Source organism: Pteronotus mesoamericanus, unplaced genomic scaffold, assembly GCF_021234165.1.
Source record: "Pteronotus mesoamericanus isolate MK-2021 breed Mesoamerican mustached bat unplaced genomic scaffold, CSHL_Meso_final contig_173, whole genome shotgun sequence".
Lineage (NCBI taxonomy): Eukaryota > Metazoa > Chordata > Mammalia > Chiroptera > Mormoopidae > Pteronotus > Pteronotus mesoamericanus.
Window position 1 is genome coordinate 457424 of NW_026555072.1, and position 15387 is coordinate 472810.

General features: G+C 38.0%; 1 protein-coding gene across 1 annotated transcript in view; it reads left to right on the plus strand.

The window, feature by feature from the left end:
* SHROOM4 (shroom family member 4) overlaps positions 1-15387 on the plus strand; it is a 153196-nt gene that overhangs the window by 32645 nt on the left and 105164 nt on the right. The gene's annotated exons all lie outside the window — the stretch shown is intronic.

Consider the following 15387-nt stretch of genomic DNA (forward strand, 5'->3'; position numbering starts at 1 on the left):
TATTGTCCTTGTGGAAATTGCCTTTCAGTCAAATATATGAAAGTACCCGAAACAAAGTACACATTTAGTAACTTTTCTTTTCCTTTTCCTGAGGAGATAAAAGTTAGGCAGTGCTTATCTTTCAGTCCTGATTTTAGTAGGGAGTACAGTACTGGTTAAAACTTCTTCACACAGATTTCTTTTTAATGGCTAGCACTTTTGACAACATAGACCAAATATTACTATCAATCATATATTACCTTAATAATTGTCAATCAGAATAATCTTTTCTTTCTGCTGCATAGTATTCCATTGTGTAAATGTACCATAGGTTTTTGATCCACTCATTTACTGATGGGCACTTAGGTTGCTTCCAAGCATGGATGGGACTGGAGAGCATTATGCTAAGTGAAATAACCCAGGGGGCAAAACACAAATACCATATGATCTCACCTATAAGTGGAATCTAATCAACAAAACAAACAAGCAAAGAAAATATAACCAGAAACATTGAAAGAAAAAAGAAACCAACAGAACCAAGATGGACGGGGTGGGGAAAGGAAGGGAAGGGTCAAGTCAAGGAACCATGTATAAAGGACCCATGGACAAAGCCAAAGTGGGAAAGGATTGAGGGAAGAAGGGGGTAGGGGGGCAGGGGAAAGTGGTCATGGAAAATGGAGACAAATATATTTGAACAATAAAAAAAGATTTAAAAAAAACATTCCTTTCTTCAGGTGAAAAATAAAAAGAAGAATCCTTAGGTTGGATAATTCAAGTTGTGAAAAACAAGTAGCTCCAAGTTGGTTTACTTCTCATTTCTGAAATGTGCCTTTGCCTTTTCTGTATTGTTCCTTGACGTAGAAAGTTTTCCACCCCTTTCCATCAAACCAAAGACTGGCCATACACTAAGTCAAGCTGCAATAAAAGGAAAATATAATGTCAGAACTTAAAAGGGTCTCTGTAATCACTGTATTCATTTGACTCCATTTTATAGGTTAAAAAACTGAGGCCTTCAGTGAAAAAGGACTTTAATGAGGCCACACAGCTTGGAAATAACAAAAGTAGGACTAAAATATCAGCTTCTGCTTATTAGCCAAGCATTCTTTCCACTGTTTCTGGGATGTCTCACATTATTTACCTCCTTTCGGAAGCCTTTCTGTACTTGAGGGAAACATCTTTCTATATCCAAAGCACATTTGTAATATTATTCTTTACCTTATCTTTTTTGTCTGCCAACTCTTATGAAATGATGCACTTCCAAGGGTTTTTCCCTTGCCTGGATACCAGAGACTGCCAAGTCCCTCTGCCCTGCTTTACCTTCTTTCTGAGCTGCAGAGTTACATTCCAAATTGTGCATTGCACCTCACCCAATCTCCCCCTTGATATCTCTGTTTCTGTCCAAGGCATATTACCTACCCGTGTATGTCAAGCTCATGAGTACAGAATCCTCTTCAATATACTCCTTTATCACCAACAGTCTCCAAGACCTTTCAGAGCTCCTTTTGTAGTGTTTTTAATATCCATCTCATCTATCTCCTTTGACTTCTTCCTGCTACGCCAGGGACCTATTATCTTTGTCTGGATGCCCTCCAACCCATTCTCTGCAGTTCTTCCAAATGAATCTCGCTGAAGCACATCTCTGTGTTCATTTTAATCAGTAAATGTTCTCTGGGTAAACCTCATGAGTTATGAGAACTCAGTTGTACTTAGTCTGGGTCTTGACATTCCCTTACTCAAAAAAAAAAGCCTTAATCACCTCCAGAATTAAGTCTGAATACTTAATTCCAGCATTGGTAACCATGTATAAATGGGTCTAAATGACTTTTTCCCTACCATTATCTTACTTAAACCCAAAGGGATATAAATTAAGAGTTTATCTCCTCATTTGGACACACCAATTCTTTCCCTTGTGGCCTGGACCTCATTCCCTTCCACTTTCTGAAGAAATCTCACTCCTTTGATTCTTATTCTCTTTGCCCTAGTTCCATCCTCTACATCTTCAAACCAGCTCATACCACTCCCATATTGGGGAAAAAAAACTTTCTCAGACTTATGTTCATCTTCAGATATTGCCCTTTGTTTCTCAGCTAAACAACTTTGAAAAATTGTCCACACTCACTGCTTCTACTCTACCACCTTTCGCTAACAAGCACAACCTATAATAATCTACCCCTATTCCCCATCCCTCAAGTGACTCTGGCCAACATTACCTGTTAATTATTTAAAGAAATGAACTTTTTTTTCCAGTTCTTATCTTACTTTACCTCTGTATTAGTGTGCTATGGCTGCCATAACAAAGTAAAAACTCGTGCCTTAAAACAAGGAATTCTCTCACAGTTCTCAAGGCTAAAAGTCTGAGATCAAGGTGTTCAGAACCATGCTCCTTCTGAAGGCTTTAGGAAGGAATCTTTCTTTCTATCTTCCTAGCTTTTGGTGGTTGCCAGCAATGCTTGCATTCCCTGGATCATAGATAGATCACTCCAATCTCTGCCTCTATCTGCACATAGCATTTCCCCCGTGTCTCTGCATCTGCATGGCTTTAGTATAATGATACCAGCCATTAGATATAAGGCCTACTTTAATCCAGTATGACCTCATCTTATCTAATTACATCTGCAAAAGACTCTATTTCCAAATAAGTTTGCATTCTGAGATTCTGAGTGAACATGAATATTAGGGGGACACTATTCAACCCATTACAACCTTTCCTCAGCACTTAACATGTTGAACACTGCTTCCTTCTAAAAATTTCCTCTCTCCTTGTCTTCAATAACATTACTCTTCCCTGTTTTTCCTTTGGCTTTATTTACCTATTCCTTTTCTATGGCTCCTTTTCCTCTACTTTCCCTTAAATATTATAGTTTTTTCTCATACTACACATTCTAAGTAACTTTAATTCATTCTCATGATTTTACTTAGCAAGCAAGACTTCTAAATCTCTCATTTTATTCCATACCACTCTCCTATATATCACACTTCTTTCTGAATATCTTCATTTGTATGCCCCCACAGATAACTTAAAAACTCCATATGCATATATTACACTCATTAACCTTCACCTCCAATACTTGATAAAATCTGGTTCTTCTCCTTTGTATCTCTATATAAGTAAATAGTTTATATTGAACTCAAGTTTTCTCAACTACTCACTTCTGTATCTAATTGATCAAGTCTTGGCAATGTTTACTTACTGAAAATTTCTCAAATTTCTCCTCTCTTGTTTGTTCACAGCAGTAGTCTTTCAGCTAGTTTATCTACCTCCAGCCTTACCATATTTCCAAACTCCTGAATTCATTCTCCACACTACAACCAGAGTCTTCTTAAAAGTAAAATTTGTCATGAAACTCTTACTGACCAAAACTCATCAAGATTCCCTATTGTGTTCAGAATAAAGTCCAAACTCCTTAATTTGGTTGAATAAGACCCTTTGGATATAACCACTATTTATCTCCATACAAGCTTGCACTCTATGTTATGGCCATATTCAACTGCATGTACATTCCCAACTATAACATCATCTCCCATATCTCTGTATCTTTTTACGTTCTACTCCTTCCATGAATGGTGACTCTTCCCTCCTCTTCTTTGTTAAGCTAAGTCCTAATCAACACTTAAAGTCTTAACCAAGGCTTTACTACTTCTAAGATGCTTTCCTTAGTTCTTTCACTCCTGGACTGTATTAAGTTTTCATCCCATAAACAACATCTTTGGTTTTCTCTACCTAGAATTGCTAATTCTATATTTAACAGCTCTTTACTCTTCTGTTCCCTACCCCCTGTAAATTTTGGGCAGTGTCCATGTGTTATTCATCCTAGCAGGGTTACAGGCTCAATACTCATTGAATAGCTAATTGAATTGAATGAATGTGTGCCAGGCAAGGGTAACTGGAGTAAGGATTAAAAGCTGAGAATCCCAGGGGTGTTGGGTTGTCAAAGTTCCAAATGCTTGAAAATTGAAGTGGTGGGTTCAGTAAAAGAAAGAAATATGAGTCCAAAGTGAGTCCAAGGTTTCTTGCTTAGTAGACTAGATGGTGTTACAAGAAATAGCATTTATGGAATGCCTACTAGGTACTGAGCATTTGACTAGGTATTTTATGTACATTATATCAGAAGGAAGGAAAATAATGAATTTAGTTTTTGGACATGCAGAGTTTGAAGCATTTGTAAGTCTAGGTAGAAAAACCCACCAGGAAATTGTAACTATAATTATCATATACAGGAAAGAAACAAGGGCTCAATAATTAGATTGTGAGTTATTTAGGTAGATGTTAATTAGAGCCATTGAGGTGGAAGGGACCATCCCAAAAGGGTACTATAGAGGAGAAGTGAACAAGACTGGGACAAGATATTGGGGAATATATATTTGAGAGCTATGCACTGGGAGAGAAACTGTTCCTTCCCTTTCTTTCTTTCCTTCTTTCTTTCTTTCTTTCTTTCTTTCTTTCTTTCTTTCTTTCTTTCTTTCTTTCTTTCTTTCTTTCCTTCTTTCCTTCTTTCTTTCTTTCCTTCTTTCCTTCTTTCTTTCTTTCCTTCTTTCCTTCCTTCCTTCCTTCCTTCTTTCTTTCTTTCTTTCTTTCCTTCTTTCCTTCTTTCCTTCTTTCTTTCTTTCCTTCCTTTCCTTCTTTCTTTCTTTCTTTCCTTCTTTCCTTCTTTCTTTCTTTCCTTCTTTCCTTCCTTCCTTCCTTCCTTCCTTCCTTCTTTCTTTCTTTCTTTCCTTCTTTCCTTCTTTCCTTCTTTCTTTCTTTCCTTCCTTTCCTTCTTTCTTTCTTTCTTTCCTTCTTTCCTTCTTTCTTTCTTTCCTTCTTTCCTTCCTTCCTTCCTTCCTTCTTTCTTTCTTTCTTTCTTTCTTTCCTTCTTTCCTTCTTTCCTTCTTTCTTTCTTTCCTTCCTTTCCTTCTTTCTTTCTTTCTTTCCTTCTTTCCTTCTTTCTTTCTTTCCTTCCTTCCTTCCTTCCTTCCTTCCTTCCTTCCTTCCTTCCTTCCTTCTTTCTTTCTTTCTTTCTTTCTTTCTTTCTTTCTTTCTTTCTTTCTTTCTTTCTTTCTTTCTTTCTTTCTTTCTTTTCTTTCTTTCTCTTTCTTCGTTCAGAAAGTATTTACTTGGGCCATACACTGTATCAGGTACTCTAGTAGGAACAGGGGATACAGCAGTGAACAAAATAGTCCCCTATCTCATGGAGCTGTTATTTTAGTAGGGACAGAGGAAGTAGACAATAATCACAAACAAATAAACATTATATCTATATAATCAGTTAGTGATAAGTGCTATAAAAAAAACAGAACAGTGTAAGACCATATAAAATGACTAAATGTGAGTATGGTGGGTGCAATGGGTACACAGGAGACTTTAGCTAGTTCAAGGAAGGCTTCTCTGAACATATTTGAACTAAGAATTAAATGATGAGAGGCAGCCATATAAAGATCTGGGGGAGGAGAGAGCATTCTGGGCAGAAGGATATCAATTATAAATGCCCTTAAATGGGAAAATACTTTATGTATTTAAAGATCAGAAAGAAAGCTACTGAAACTGGAGTGTTGTAAGCAAAAAGAAGCATGAAAAGAGGTGAAGTTAAAGAGGTAGTCAGGGACATAGAACCTAGTGAAGCCCTTGTTAAGTGTTCAAATTTATTCTAATTGCAAAGGGAAACTGTTCTAAGCAGGACAGTGGTATGATTTGTTTTGGACTCAGAGATGAACAGCTGGCTGCTGTACCACGAACAGACTCTAAGGGGCAGAGAAGAAGCAGGGACATTTGTTAGGATGCCAATTAGAATAATTTAGGCAGCAAGTGATTATGGGTTGGACTTGAGTTTTAGTAGTGGAGATCGTGAAAAGTAGTTGAATGTGGGATTTGTTTTGGAGAACTTGTTAATGGATTAGGTGTGAGTTGCGGAGTTGTGGTATAGAGTGGGTGGGCAAGAATAAAAGGTTCCTTGGTTTTGGCATGAATAAGTAGATGGTGCCAGTGACTGAGGTGAGAAAGACTGGAAGAGGAACAAGTTGAATGATGGGAAGAAATAGGAAATAAATAGCTTGGTTTTGGACATGTTTGAGATGTCCACTGGGCAGCTATATGCTAATATTTAGTAAGAAATTAGATAAATGAGTCTAAAGTCCAGGAATAATTCAATGTTAAATATATAAATTTTGGAGTCACCCTCTGATAATTAAAACTTTGAGACTAGATGAGATCACTAATTGGTTAAGTGTAGACAGCAAAGAAGAGAGGTCCTTGGACCAAGTCCTGGGATACTCTAATATTTAGAGATAGGGCGGATAAGGAGCAACCAGAAATAAGCTGAAAAGTGGCCAGTGTGGTGGGAGGAAAACTAGAAGAGTAGTGTCTCACGACCCAAGTGAAGAAACTGGTTCAAGAATAAGGGAGTAGTCAACTGTGTCAAACGTTGATGAGGCATTGATTCTGAGAGTTGACTATTGATTTTGTACATGGAGGTCATTGGCAGCCTTGACAATAGAATGTTGGAGAGAAAAGCTTGAGTGAATTGTTTCATGAAAGAATGGGAAGTGAAGAAAATAGTAAATCTTTCTAAGCATTTAGCTGTGAAGGGAAACAGAAAAGTGGAGTGTTAGCTGGAAGGTGATTAGCACCAAGAAAGGGAGATTTTCCTTTAATCATGAATATTAAATATCTGACTACTAAAAGGATAATCCAGTAGTGAGGGGGAACTTAATGGTGTACAAAAGAAAGGATAATTGCAGCAGCAAGGTCATTGTGGAGATCAGAGCAGAATTGGAAGATTGAACTTTATAAAAAAAAGGATAAATCATCTATATTAAAAAGAGGCAAGGCAAGGTAGGTTGGTGAGGAAGTGATAGAAAGATGAGAATGTCCTATTCTCAATGCTTTTCTTTTTTAAATCAAATGTAAGGAGAAGCCATCATCTGAGAGTGAGAGAAGAAAGGGGCTGTAAAAGAGAAAAAGAAAGGGCAATCAGAGATCTAGGAGGAGACATATGGGAGAGTGGTATCAGGAGAAGAAATGGCAAGGGGTGGGATATCAAGAAGAAGCAGGCCTTCAGTCAACAGTGTTAAATGATCTTGCATTTGAGTTGTATGAATATAGGAAAGAGGCTATGGGATTTGCTGATTAAGTTATTGGTTGATGTTGGCAGAAAAGGCTTCATTAAAACATTGAGGGCATAGGCCCAAGTTCAGTGAAGGGTAAATGGGAGGAAGGAATTGTATCTATAAACAATAGTCTTTAGAAAAGAAGGCAGGGGGGTGGGTAAGTTGAAGAGAAGGACCTATTCATCTCCTTTATTAGACTAAATTTCTTGAGGAAGAAGAAGGTGTCAGATTCACATATTATACATAATGACTTGAACAGGGTATGACACTACTGTTTTCCAATAAAAGTTGAGTATGTGAGTGAATTCTGTACCCAGATAGAGTCAACAGAATCTTCTAAGATGTTCTTCTGAGGAATTGTATTTGTTTTACTACCCTCCTCAAAACATGTGATTGGAAAAAAATAGCTAAAGAGGTGCTTCTGTACCTTAGACAAATAGAAGAATGGAGATGACAAAAAAGGTAGTTCGAATGCAACCTGTGGTCTCTAGATTCCCACACCACTGCCCAGTGTATAAGCAGTGATCTGTAAGGTCTGACCCCAGAACTGCAAGATATTAGATGGCATTCTCTGCATAGGGTAGGAAATACTGGGGTGGCTAGATGTTGTGGCAAGATTGCAGAGTTTCCTCTACCAAAGTTAGGTTAAGATTCAGCCAACTGACTCTTGGAGAGGGGAAGGAATAGTGTGTGATAGCCATATAGCTATATTTGAAGGGTATAAAAACAACAATAAACAAGGACTTGCATAATATGGAATAAGGGTATATGAGAGCAAAATTAGATGAAAAAACAGGGGCTGACTATCAGAGAAACCATCTTGACACAGAAAATTACTTGATTGTGGGCTAACCTTTGAGAGGAAATAGTGGAAACCCTGCCACTGAGTCATTTATAATTATTTACAACTAGACAGGACAATGAAGCTGAGAGATAATGTAACATAATACAAGGAACAGTTTTGCTGTGTTCCCAAAGGAATGGAGTGGATGTGACCTAATAGGTTTTTCCTATGCTAATTTGGCTGCATGTGTCAGAGAAGACAGCTTGATCATTTTGTTTTCCCCCTGTTAAGTGACTCATAGTTGAGTCGATCCCAGGGATATAACAAAGAGACTGCCCATTAATAAGGCAGATGGCAGAATATGGAACGGGAAGCCAACAGATTGGAGGAGAAAACTCAAATTCCCCAAGACTTGAAGAGTTGTTCAGAAATAGGTAAAGCTCCCTAAAGTTCAGACCTTGTGTTGTTCACCATTGATTTTAGTTCATGGCTCCAGAGACAGGAATATAGCATTTGATGGATAAAATAGCTGAAGAATGAATGAGTGATACCTCGGGAAGAACACTTAGGAACACCAATATAATATGAGCAGTGGACTGATAGGTTGAACATGCTCCTTAACATCTCTGAGTCAGTTTTCAATGTGTTCTGAGGATGAAATGAAAGCATATAGATAAGATGCTTGGGATTTAAGACCTTAAGAAGTACTTGCTCCCTTTCCACTTTATTTTTCCAGTTTCAATCTCCCCAGACAAGCCGAGCTTTCTGTTTATGTTTTACCACAATACCTTGTCTCTTTAAAAAAACATAGATATTGATGTTAAAACAGCTTTGCTTAGTATTAACCAACAGTCTAGGAAATTTTAGACCAATTATTAAAAATAATAAGTAGCTAAGGTACCTCCAGGTATGATATTCTTTCACTTTGCTTGTATGAACTCACCATGAATTTCTTTTTCTTCTTTCTCTTTCTTTTTCTTTCTTTCTTTCTTTCTTTCTTTCTTTCTTTCTTTCTTTCTTTCTTTCTTTCTTTCTTTCTTTCTCTCTTTCTCTCTTTCTCTCTTTCTCTCTTTCTTTCTTTCTTTCTTTCTTCTTTCTTTCTAATTACATTTGTCTCTGCCTCCTCCCCACCACTTTCCCTTGCCCCCTCCCTCCTTCCCTCCCTCAGCTCTTCCCCTTTGGTTTTGTCCATGAGTTCTTGCTACATGTTCCTTGACTTTCCCCTTCCCTTCCCTTTCCCTGCCTGCCCCTCCCTCCTTCCCTCTTGTCTCTGTTGATTTCTTTTCCTTTCAGTGTTGCTGGTCCTATTTTCCTTGCATCTTTTTATTGTTGGTTAGATTCCGCTTATAGGTGAGATCATATGGTATTTGTCTTTCGCCCCCTGGTTTATTTCGCTTAGCATAATGCTCTCCAGTTCCATCCATGCTCTCGCGAAGTTTAGTAGTTCTTTTTTCCTTTCTGCTGCATAGTATTCCATTGTGTATATGTACCATAATTTTTTGATCCAATCATCTACTGATGGACACTTAGGTTGCTTCCAACACTTGGCTATTGTAAATTGTGCTGCTATGAACATTGGGGTGCATAGGTTCTTTTGTATTGGCGTTTTGGTGTTCTTAGAATATAGTCCCAGCAGGGGAATCATTGGATCAAAAAGCAGTTCCATTTTCAGCTTTTTGAGGAAACTCCACACCGCCTTCCACAGTGGCTGCATCAGTCTGCATTCCCACCAACAGTGGACTAGGGTTCCCTTTTCTCCACAAGCTCGCCAGCACCTGTTGTTTGTGGATCTGTTTATGATGGCCATTCTGACCGGTGTAACTCACCATAAATTTTAATTCAAATAAAATTTGAAAACTCTCTGGTAACATGTTCTTATCTCTGGGATTTGCTCAGTATCCAAAATCCCCAGGCCTGCCTCTCTCAGTGATCAACTGTAATTTACAATATTGTGGCCACAGATAAGCTGCTCCCCTCTTCCTGGCTATTGGAGCTAACCAATGAAAAACTTCAAATTTACCTTTTTAAACCTCCTTGCTTCCAGATTTCCTTCTATCATTTTTTTGTCCTTCCATAAAGACAGAATTTATAGAAAAAAGAATGGCTTCATTCAACAAGTGATACCACCAAATGTATCACTTTCCTTAAGCAGGAGCTAGTTTCTATTTTTCTCTGGTGCATTTCTTCTCTTCCACTTTGCTGCTTTTGAAGCTGGAGTTAAGAGATATAGGTTTAATATGGATACAATAACTGGACTTAATTAATATCCCAGGGCAGGCCACTTCCTTTAGCAACACTGCCTGACACTTTTTTCCTCTGAAATGTGTTTTTCATAGGCTTATATGCCTTGAAAAGAACAGAACATTTTGAACAATACTTAAACACAGTATTAGATCAGAGAGTTAAAGTGATCTTGTCATAACAGCTAAAGATGAGTGCAGGGAATTTGGTGAGCATTCAAAGAATTGCTATAAAGTCATTAATGGTTAGAAAAATCATTCAAGTGAAGGCTTTGTAAAGAATCAAAATTAGTGAATTCAAAGAAGATAATTTTCAGACCCTTAAAAATATACACTTGCCAGGGATGGTTTGATAAACAACAACAAAACCAAAAATGCCAACTTGACTCATTTCACAACCAATTTAATGTCCATGGAGGAGTTTTGCGTTGCAACATAAAGAAACTGTGTGTTGAAGTCTTTATATATTTGTTTCAAGACAGGAAGAAATGATAGAAATGATTTAATAACTGCTTAAGTACTGAAGTATTCTGTACAGAAAAGGACAGACAAAGGACAGAAAAGCTCTTCTAGAGTACCAAGAATGTATCTCATGGTCTCCTCTAAGATCCCTTTTTTTCCTGTCAGCCCTATGACTTCCAATCAGTCACTTTATTTTTCTTGCAAAATGTACCTTCACATGCTATTTATACCTGAAAACACATTTGTGATACAGCCAACAGGGTGTCTGATGGTTTTCTTTTTTTCTTTGAGGACAGCACAAAAAGAAACAGCATCATTTGTAGCAGGAGGGAGTTTGCTAGGTCCTCTAGACAACTTCCAAATCACTTTCTGTAGTAAGTGGTAATTTAACAAAAAAAAAAAAAAACAAAACAAAACTATGGAATTTTCTTTACTCACCTCAGCAGATCCTTACCTCCCAAGAGATGCCATGCTGAGACAGAAGAGAGAAGGAAATTGGCAGCAATGGCTGAGAAATGGATGATCTACAGCCTTTTCATGTATTTTTATTCAAGCCAGAGTTCTCTAAATGTTAATGCATCAAGGGGAATCTAAACTACTTTTGTGAAGGTTGAATGGCAAGCACTCAAGAAAGAACGTTGGACTTTGCTCTGTAAATTTCTTTATTCACACACACACACACACACACACACACACACACACACACACACACCCCTCTCAGTCTGTCCTTTAAATATGGAACATAATTTACTACCATGGCTTCAACTACCTGAATAATGATGGCTCTTACATTTACATCTTTAGCCCATAACTATTTTCTGAATACTAACCTCACATTTCCAGTTGCCTGAAGAACATTTTGGCCTCAAAACAGAGTTACCTTGACCTCAACGTGTCTTGATATTCCCCCTTCCAAAAATAAGAACTCCCTTCCTTTCTTGCTCATTTAATAGTCCTGGTCTCCTAAAGTAAGGCTTAAGTTTAGTCTTTCTTTCTCTTAGCTACCCATTTCACTTTTACATAATCAGTTCCATATCATGTTCATTTTACCTCAAATACATTTTCTTTCAGATTTCATGCTCTTAGCCTCCTTGAACATTTTAACCATTCCCTGAGTGTCTTCTCATGACTCTGTCTTTACAGATAGTGTTTTCTCTTCTTAGAATAGTCTCCCATCCCTTATTTACCTGTTAAGTACCTGTTCATTTTTAAAAGACCTGACTACATTTTATAAGCCAATCCTCATTCACACAGGAGAGCTGATGTTTCTCTCTTCTGCATGTTTACCACATCATATCATAAATATTGGTTTAGGTATCTCTTTTCCCTACTAAACTATAAGCTTTTCAAAGTAAGGGACTGCATCTTTATCATCTTTAAAATCCCAGAATCCAGTACATAATAGTCTGTGGTAACTAAGAATGAATGATATAAGCCTTAGAGCATGTATAGCTTTATATTTACATGATGTTTACATGAAATCCATGATCCATTTTGAGTTTTTTGTGTGTAATTATGAGACTTATATTGAGGTTTATTTTTAGGCCTATGGTTGTCCAATTATTACACCACCATTTTTTCAAGGGCTATCTTTCCTCCATTTAATTATTACAGTTTTGCCAGAAATAAGTTGTTTGTATATATTTGGGTTTATTTCTGTAATTTCTATTTTCTTCTTGATTCCTCCATGTTTCTAGAATAATTGTGTCTATACCTACAAAAAAAACTTGATGAGATTTTTGTAGGAATTTCATTAAATCTGTATATGAATTTGGGGAGAATTGATTTCTTTGTTACGTTGAGTCTTCCAATCCATGAATACAGTGTGCCTCCCCATTTATTTGATCTTTGATTTCTTTTATCAGCATTGTTGTCATTTTCAGGAAATACACCCTATACATGTTCTGTTAGATTGACAACAAGCACTTCATTTACTTTTCAGTAATTGTAAGTGATATATTAAAAAATTTGTATCCAGCCCTGGCCAGTGTGGCTCACTTGGTTGGAGCGTAGTCTTGTAGGTGAAAGATTGTAGGTTTGATTCCTGGTCCAGGCACATACCTGTACTTCAAGTTTGACTCCTGGTCCAAATACATACAATCTTCCAATCTCTGGTATGGGTGTTGATCCCCGGTCTGGCTGTACCCAAGATGCAACCAGTCAATGCTTCTCTCTCCCATAAATGTTTCTCTTTCTCCCATCCTCTCTCTCTAAAAGCAATGAAAAAAATGTCATCCTTCTGGCCAAGATGGATGTGGAGGTAGATATGCTTTGCTTCCTCGCACAACCAAAAGAAGGATAAAAACGGATTTAAAAAAAAAAACCAAACAACCAGAACTTCCAGAAAATCAAACTGTATGGAAGTCCGACAACCAAGGAGCTAAAGAAGAAACCTTCATCCAGACTGGTAGGAGGGGCAGAGACAGGCAGCTGGAGAGGAGAGGACGTGGGCAAGGTAATGGACTGGACTGGAGAGGCAGCAGCTGGTGGACAGGGCAGTCTCACATTCACGTGCAGGTAAATCAGGATGAACAACTGGGGAACAAGAAAGACTGCACAACCCAGGAGTCCAGCATGGGAAACTAAAGCCTCAAAACCTCTGGCTGTAAAAACCTGTGGGGGTTGTGGCGGGGGAGAAATTCCCAGCCTCACAGGAGAGTTCATTGGAGAGACACACAGGGTCCTAGAACATACACAAGCCCACCCACCCAGGAAGCAGCACCGGAAGGTGCAATTTGCATGTGGGTAGCAGGGGAAGTGATGGAAAGTGGGGTGACAGCTGAGCAAGCAGCATTGTTTCCTCTCTGACCCCTCCCCCACATACAGGGCCACAACACAGCAAAGTGGCTTGCCTCGCCCTGGCAAATATCTAAAGCTCCACCCCTTAAAATGTAACAGGTGCTCTGAGACAAATAAATATGGTCCAAATGAATGAAGAGACCAAAACTCCAGAAAAACAACTAAGTGATAAAGAGATAGCCAACCTCTCAGATGCAGTTCAAAACACTGGTCATCAGGATCCTCACAGAAGGGATTGAGTACAGACACAAAATAGAGGAAGAAATGAAGGCTATGAAAAGTGAAATAAAAAAAAATATACTGGGAACCAACAATGAAGGGAAGGAAACTTGGACTGAAATCAATGATTTGGAACAAAAGGAAGAAATAAATGTTCGACTGGAACGAAATGAAGAATTCAAGAAAATGAGGACAGGCTTAGGAACCTCTGGGACAAATGTCCCAACATCTGAATCACCGCGGTGCCAGAAGGAAAAGAGGAAGAGCAAGAAACTGAAAACTTACTTGAAAAAATAATGAAGGAAAATTTCCCCAATCTGGCAAAGGAAATAGACTTCCAGGAAGTCCAGGAAGCACAGAGTGTCCCAAAGAAGTTGGACCCAAGGAGGAACACACCAAGACATATAATAATTATGTTACCCAAGATGAAAGATAAGGAGAGAATCTTAAAAGCAGCAAGAGAAAAGGAGAGAGTTACTTAAAAGGAATTCCCATAAGACTATCAGCTGATTTCTCAAAAGAAACCTTGCAGGCAAGAAGGGGCTAGAAAGAAGTATTCAAAGTCATGAAAAGCAAGGACCTACAACCTAGATTACTCTACCCAGCAGAGCTAACCTTTAGAATGGAAGGGCAGGTAAAGTGCTTCCCAGATGAGGTCAAGTGAAAGGAGTTCATCATCACCAAGCCCTTCTTATATGAAATGTTCAAGGGACTTACCTAAGAAAAAGATCAAAAGTATGAACAGTAAAATGACAACAAACTCACAACTATCAACAATTGAACCTAAAAATAAAAACAAAAACAACTAAGCAAACAACTAGAACAGGAATAGAATCATGGAAATGTAGATCACATGGAGGGTTATCAATAGGGAAGGAGAGCGGGGAGATTAGGGGAAAAGGCACAGGGAATAAGAAGCATAATTGGCAGGCACAAAATAGAGAGGGGGAGGTTAAAAATACTATAGGAAATGGGGAAGCCAAAGAATTTATATGTACAACCTATGGACATGAATTAGGGTGGGATGCTGGAGGGAGGGGAGATGGGGGTGGAGGGAAATAAAGAACAGAAAAGGGACAACTGTAATAGCATAATCAATAGAATATACTTAAAAAACACCATAAAATGTCCTCAGGTGAAGACTAAATAAATAACTAATAAATAATTTCTTTCCACATCTGTTGTTAGTGTATGGAAATGTGATTGCTTTTGTGTATTGATCTTGTATGCTTCAAATTTGCTGAACTTAGTAGTTTTAGGAGTTTCTTTTTTATTTCTAAATCATGTTTATTTTGTGACAGTTGTCCCAATTTCCCCCCCTTTGCCCTCCTCTACCCATCTCTCCCCGCACCCCTGCTCTAACAGTCAATTTCCACTCTGTTGTCCATGTCCATGGGTCGTTCATACATATCCTTTGTCTAGTCCCTTCCCCTTCTTTCCACCATTGTCCTCTTCCCCCATCCCCTCTGGTCACTTTCAGTCTGCTCCATCTTTCCGTGCTTGTGGTTTATTTTGTTTGTTAGTTTATTTTGTTGAATACTGTCCACTTACAGGTGAGATCATACGGTATTTGTCTTTCATCAGCTGGCTTATTTCACTTAGCTTAATATTCTCCAATTCCATCCATGTTGTCATAAAAGGTAGGAGTTCCCTCTCTCTCTCTTTCTTTCTTAAATGCAGATTGATTTTATTTATTTTTTTAGATGTCAAAGTTAATTGTAAAATATTTAATAATTTTAAAACCATTATAAAGTCTCAGCAATTAAACCAACATGACACCAGCACAGAAATAATCAAGTAGATCCATGAAATATAATGAGC